Source organism: Apium graveolens, chromosome 9, assembly GCF_009905375.1.
Source record: "Apium graveolens cultivar Ventura chromosome 9, ASM990537v1, whole genome shotgun sequence".
In the NCBI taxonomy this organism is placed as follows: domain Eukaryota; kingdom Viridiplantae; phylum Streptophyta; class Magnoliopsida; order Apiales; family Apiaceae; genus Apium; species Apium graveolens.
Window position 1 is genome coordinate 12,306,493 of NC_133655.1, and position 6,892 is coordinate 12,313,384.

The window sequence follows — 6,892 nt, forward strand, 5'->3', positions numbered from 1 at the left end:
ATGGTATATATGCATGTCTGTTTCGTAATCTTGATATATATTGTTGATTCAATTGCTTATAAGTTGCATAATACCTATGCTAGAGATAAGCAGTAGTTGCGTATACCCTTAGTATAGGGGACCCAAAGGTGAACATTTTCTAAAACCGGGAATCGATGTTCACGAGTATATTATATATATTTATATATATATATATATATAGTTTTCAAAACTATGAATCGAATAAGGTTTATTCGATAACTTTATTTTATTAATGAATATAATTTTGAATATTCATTCGAGGGCTTATGACTCCGTTTATTTTATTAATGAATATTATTTTGAATATTCATTCGAGGACATATGACTCCGCTTATTTTATTTAATGAATATTATTATTTGAATATTTATTCGAGGACTTATGACTCCGATTATTTACTAATTAATATTCTTTATTTTATTAAAGAATAATGTGTCGATAATCAAACTCACTTTTGATTATTCAAATAAAGATAGTACTTTCGTATAAGTATATCTTTGGTTATTTAATATTCATTTCAAGTATAAGTTTTAAAACTTCTACTTCAATTATTTTTATAAAGATTATTCTTTATGGGAATATTATTTAAATAATAATATTCAGATATTTTCTAATATATTGGGACTGCTTTATTTTATTAAATCAGCATCACTCCAAACATTCTTAAAAATGTTTTCGAGTCTTCAAAATGATTTTAAAAGTTAGGGCGGATCCCAAAACTCATTTTTATATTTAAGATCCTCCTTTCGAAGGGGATTTAAATACTCGCTCGAAACCTGAGGGATCCGGCTCTGTGGTGTGTTTTATATTCGCAACAAGGTTGTTGTTTTGATAAAAGAGTTTTGATTACTTACCCAACACTCGGGAAGTAAAATTCTTAGAACAAGTTAATCCATTAACAGGCACCGCCTGGGAAATATCGGTGAGTTTTCCTTTCCAACTAGATACGACTTCTTGGTGGAGTCGTATCAACAAGTTTCTACATGGGGAAAGTGGGGACGAGCTTTACGTTTCAGAGTCATGGATTTCATCTGAACTAGGAGTGGCGTAAGTGGTCGAGTGGCGCCGGCCCAGCCTTATTATATTGGCCCAAATGGCCCGGAAGTTCCGGTAAGACGGTCCATTCCTTAGGAGTCCAGTGTTCGGTTGACAAGTAAATCCGACAGGTTCTCCTCTATATGTAGAAAATGGTGGGGTTGCACTACTGCGACTGATCATCGTGAGTGGTCTTCCTGGCGCGCAAAGTCCCGTAATGAGTTCATCATCCAGTTGGATATTTCTGCAACACTACCTAGCGCACTTCGATAGAAAGGCTACGTCTGGGCGATTGTTGAGTGTTGGCAGGGTCGAGTTTTCAAAATGATGTTTCCATCAAATGAAGTATCTCGTAACTTCGTTTCTTTTGAATGATATTTCAAAGATTGATTCTATACAAGTTATGCCTTGTAGTCTCATCTATGTGATGAACTTTTGAAACTAATTATAACTTGAACGGTGGTAGTTCAAGTAGTATTCGGAAAATATATAAGTATATTGGAGTATCTTGTAACTTCATCTTTTAAACTTATATCTAGTAAATGATTACCTTGTGCATGTCAAAGATTTTCAGAAAAACGTTGAGACAAGGTTAGATATATGAGATCACCTTGCAACGATATTTTTATACAGTTATAAACTGGAACTCTGTGGATGTTATACATGTCAGAGGATTTCAAATATTGTGAAAAGTATATATATATATGTATATATATACTGAATATTTTGCGACTTGGTCGCGTTAAGATATCAGCTTGGTTCATTTCTTTTGACCAAGACTTTCATGAGTACTATGAGAATGTTCATATATTGTTAATCATTATACATATTATTTTGGTGGGCTTATTGCTCACCCTTGCTTTCTTCTTTCATCACACAACAACAGATAGAAAAGATGAACAAGACCAAGCTTCCAATTCGCAAGCGGGTAGAAAATGTTCCGCAGTTTTCTGGAAGCGTTGATGTCACCGTAGCTGAGGTAGGAGCTACCAATAGGCTAGGTTTTCAACTATTGATGAACCAGACTTATGTATAATATGAATTGTAATAATGGCAAGGAATATGTAAATTATTCAGAAACCCTTTTAAGGTGTAACAGTTTATAATCGTGGAATAAAATGACTTGTGTTATTTTTGGTATTCATCTCTGAGACTATAACTTGTGGTGTGTGTGTGTATATTGTGGGGTCACAGTACTCAGTAGTTGGTTGACTGTTAAGATTAAGTATTGATAAGGGAAATGGAACTCGTGACAACCCGAATCCCCGACCCCGGATTTGGGGGTGTTACAGAAATGGTATCAGAGCCAAGCGTTATAAACCTCAGAGATGATGTGGCGTTATGATAATAAGTTCACTAAGATAATAAGAACTCTTGCCAAGTTCATAGTCGGGCTACCCAACATAGTACTGACAGTTAAAACCCTTACGGGACCCTTATAAATATCGTGATAGTAACATAGTTCGTTCTCGTATAGGGCAGCGGGGCACCGAACCCTGAGGTTCAGGAGCATCAGCATGAAGATGTTTTATTACATATTGGAGATCAAATTGTGAATCCGATGGAGTACCCTAACGAGGGACCGGATGAGATTCATATTGAGAATGTTGCGGTTGAAGATGTTATCCCGGAAGGGATTATTGCTGAGGAGGATCTCGTGGAGGATCCTGACGGGAATGAAGAGAGGACCGCTGAGGAATTGATGACCGTAGTCAGGGCGACTACCAGAGCAAGAATGGCCGCGAGGGTGGCACTAGAGGATGAAGAGTTACCAAGGGCACAAAGGTTAATGAGGGCAGAAGGAGTGGGGCCTTCCACGACACCAATTATACCAGTATCAGACCCTCTTTCAGAGGTTCCTGTAGACATCCATGAGGTTCCACCAACTCTTGTTCCCTCCCCTGTACAGAGCCCATCACCTACTGAGGAAATGCCACCTTTATCTCCTGCACCATTGTCACCTGATACCGTGCTTGGTTATCCATTTGGATCTCCTGGGTCTGCACCACCTGCACCCCATGGACTGCTAGATGCTACCACTCAGGCTTCTCTTATCGCCAATTATCATATGACTTTGGGTCGCCTGTCTGAGGCCCGTAATATTAGAAGTGATCTGTTGGACCGACTTACTGCACCAAGAATTGAGGGCGGGGTACTTCCGGCAGGATTAGCTCATAGCATGGACAGGATTGAGGCTACCACCCGAATTATAGCTAGAGGCCATCTTGAGGGTCAGGTTGATCCAGCTCTACTTACGACTATCTTAGACCTCATCACCTCTGTGATGGAGCAGGTTAGGGATGTCGTGCGTGCCCGCATTTTTTGATCCATGGTAGTGTGCAGAGCCAGAGCGATCAGACATGGGTTTCATGTAGCACCGCTTTTGGAAAATTAGCCTAAGTTATGAATGATTAGTTCTGATGACTAGATGATTATCTATGGTAGTACTTTTGGGATAGAAGCGATCAGATCAAATGATGTAATTCTCTTTAATGTGTTTAGTTATTGTACCCTCGAATAAATGGTTAAGTATATATTCGTTAATTTCAGTTCAAATCAGTTTGTTTGTGATAAGTTCATATTGTTAATTGCATTATTAACACTTAAGAGAGTGTCGCGAAGTTTATAGAACTTGAGAATTCATAATTTACAATCATTCAAGGATTGAACGAGGGAAAGACTTAAGCAAAGTAAGTAAGACAAATATCCAGAGATTCTCAAAATATTTCTAAGCATTATGCCCCCATGAGGAATAAGATTAGGGGCAAACCTTGAATGTGATAATCAGGGAGGTCGCAATTAAGATATAAGGAACCCAGAATATAATGAAGTGGAAAATGAGGATTTTAAATTAAAAGATGACCCTAATTATGGGGAGTAGGAAGAAATATTTAGACTGAGAAAACAGAAGTCGAGCAAGATAGGAAGAACCAGGATGGTACTCCTATTGGGCAATCCATGGACCTGCCTAAAATAAAACTTATACTTTTACCCCTAAACACCACCTTGAGGAAACGATGTGGTGTGAAATTCTTTCAGGACCTTTAAGTCGCTAAGCTCTCAGAGTTCCAAGGGAATAGCTGACCCAGCCGAGGCAAGAGCCTGGCTAAAGGAAATACAGGAATCATTTGAGATTCTAAATGATTGACGAATCACAAAAGACTGTTTTTGTCACTTACCCTCCTAAGAGAGAGACCACCCACTGGTGAAAGACCAAGAAAGGCACGGAGAAAGAGGTTATGATAAACTGATTAAAGTTCAGTCAAAATTTTTTTGAGAAAGTAAATTCCAAGGTTATGGAGATAGTGTAAAAGCTTTAAGAGCCAGAACAAAGGAGGACAAATATGATGAATTATGAATCTAAGATTGTAAAAGTTGTCAAGATTCGTCTGGAGGACAAGAATCCCCCAACGACGTGATGTTTGAAGTCAATGATTAGTGGGTACGTGAAATGATTGTAAGAGAAAGGAAAATAAAAAGAAACTGAAGTGGAAAGGAGCATAAAGGCAATAGAGTTTGAGGAATGACAAGGGAGTCGGGTATGAGGAATCCCTAAAGACTCGTAGTAATAGAAATAGAAAAGTATATGATCATCAGGATGAGGATGATTCACCATGAGTTAAAGTTGTTGGTTGAAGGCATAAGAGATATATATGGTGTACCCCCTTCAAGTTGGAAGGATTCGGGGAAACCTTGAGATAGTTCGAAGGATAAATAATGAGACGCGGATAGACTGAGGAGACAAGAAAGTAAGAAATTAGGAAACTTGGATGAAGGAAGTGACCTTCAAGAATGTGAAGTGTAAGACCGGTGGCATGATACCCAGAAAGGGAGACGCCAGGTATGAGAGATATCCCAATATTGAGATGACTGTTGAGATAAACAACAAGAGTAACTAAGGAATTATTAAGAAGAAGTTCACGTTGAACACGACCAATATCTTCCAGAACATCCTTGTTATCGTTACCAAATTAGGCATATACTATCGAGGTGGGAATAATTGAATAAGACACCCTTATTAGGGATATATGACTTGATTTATCCATGGAAGGATGCATGTACCGTTTTAAAGGTGGAATTAAGGATATAACATCGGTAACTTAAAATGAATCCTAGGGGAATGCATAAAGGTTGGCATTTCACCCTTAATAGGGATGGTATGAGTTTTGACAGTATGAATTGGAAAGGATTAAGGTAATAACAACATTTAAAGATCAGTAGAGAAATTTTTCAGAAGTACATAGACAATGGTTCTAGTATTAGTAAATGGTATTTTGATATGCCCTGTATCTAGGGAATACAGGAGGAATGATTCAAGGATAACCTTACAAGTTTTACAAGGAGAATGGTAAATTTTAAAGTTCTCAAGAATAGAAATTTTGATAAAGGAATTGTGACGTAATTATAATAATTCCAAGTGGGGCACATGTTAAACCATGAGAAAGTATAGATTGAACCAACGGAGGTCAGAACTGTCAAAGTAAGAAGGACCCAAGATAAAAGACGTCCTAAGTATGATCGAGAGTCAGTCGTGGCAATGTTCACATCTAAAGACTAAGGCAATGACTTATGGAAAAATGGTGATTTTTTTTCTCACCAGGACTTAAGAGAAGCATTTTCACATAAGCAGTGATTGAAGTGAGGTAGAAAATTTAGTTGGAGGTGGTTAAAAAGACATCGATTGTAAGGAAATTTTACTATCAGGAAAGGCCAAAGACGTGGCCGACACTTTAAATGTAAGAGGATAATTATAGGCGCTCGTGCCAGAGGAATACAGTGATGATGGTTGAAGCCGTGAAGGTTGTATTATGGTTTGGAAGATTAACATTCCTTCTGATGACTGTGCAATACCCAACCGTAATAGTAGTTTGGTAAATGTTTAATTCGTATAATCGCCATGAGCGGGCTATCTATCTTAGAAGGAACTATCCTGAGGATAATCCAGGACCATGTTTCAAAAAGGACTAAACGAACCTTCGAGTTAAGTCTTCTATTGAAGGTATATGATTAAGAATGGTATTAACCTGCTATCGTTGCTTTGATTGAAACTCTTCTGCAATTTTATCTGCTTCATGTCATGTATGTACATCAGGATCTAGAGTGTTCTTCATGAATCATGAATGGTAATTATGTTACCTCCTTAGGAGAATTCTATATGACATGTATGGACTCCGTATGGTTAGATATTAAGATTTCATGGAAAGTGAATTACGACAGTAGGTCAGTGGTTGACCATAGTAATGCAGCAATGATTCGCCGAGTAATGAGCTGATTACAAGCATGAGAGTTGTATTGGAATGGATGTTGAGATTGAGTACCACTAATCGGGTCGTGTGGACGTATAAATTATCTTTGATAGAAAAACTAGGTCGATTATTTACCTATTGAATATTTATTCTTTCTTATCAATAGAGAGTCGTATTATTATACGAGGAAGGTTGCGGTGCAAGCATAGAATTCTAGTAACAATGATGTCTAGAATGAGATCCCAGATTCGATTTTCGATGTCAAGGGAGTTTCAAAGGTGATTGTGTATAAGCTCGAGGAAGAGCATGGGTCCATAGAATGATGGACGGAATAGCAAAAAAATATTTATGCATGTGATATACGATGCTATAATACTTGATGTTGATATATATACGTATATGTTTTGTTCTCCTATGACAAACCTCTATAGTTCAGAGGTAGATTCCAAGCCAAATATTTTATGGCAATATTTTTACGTATATACAATTCTCTTCAGTTCGTTGTTTTCTCTTCTTTTCATTTCATGTAAGCTGAGAAGAACAACCCTTCCAGAAGGGGAGGTATTGCCGAATGACTATCTATCTGTGTGAT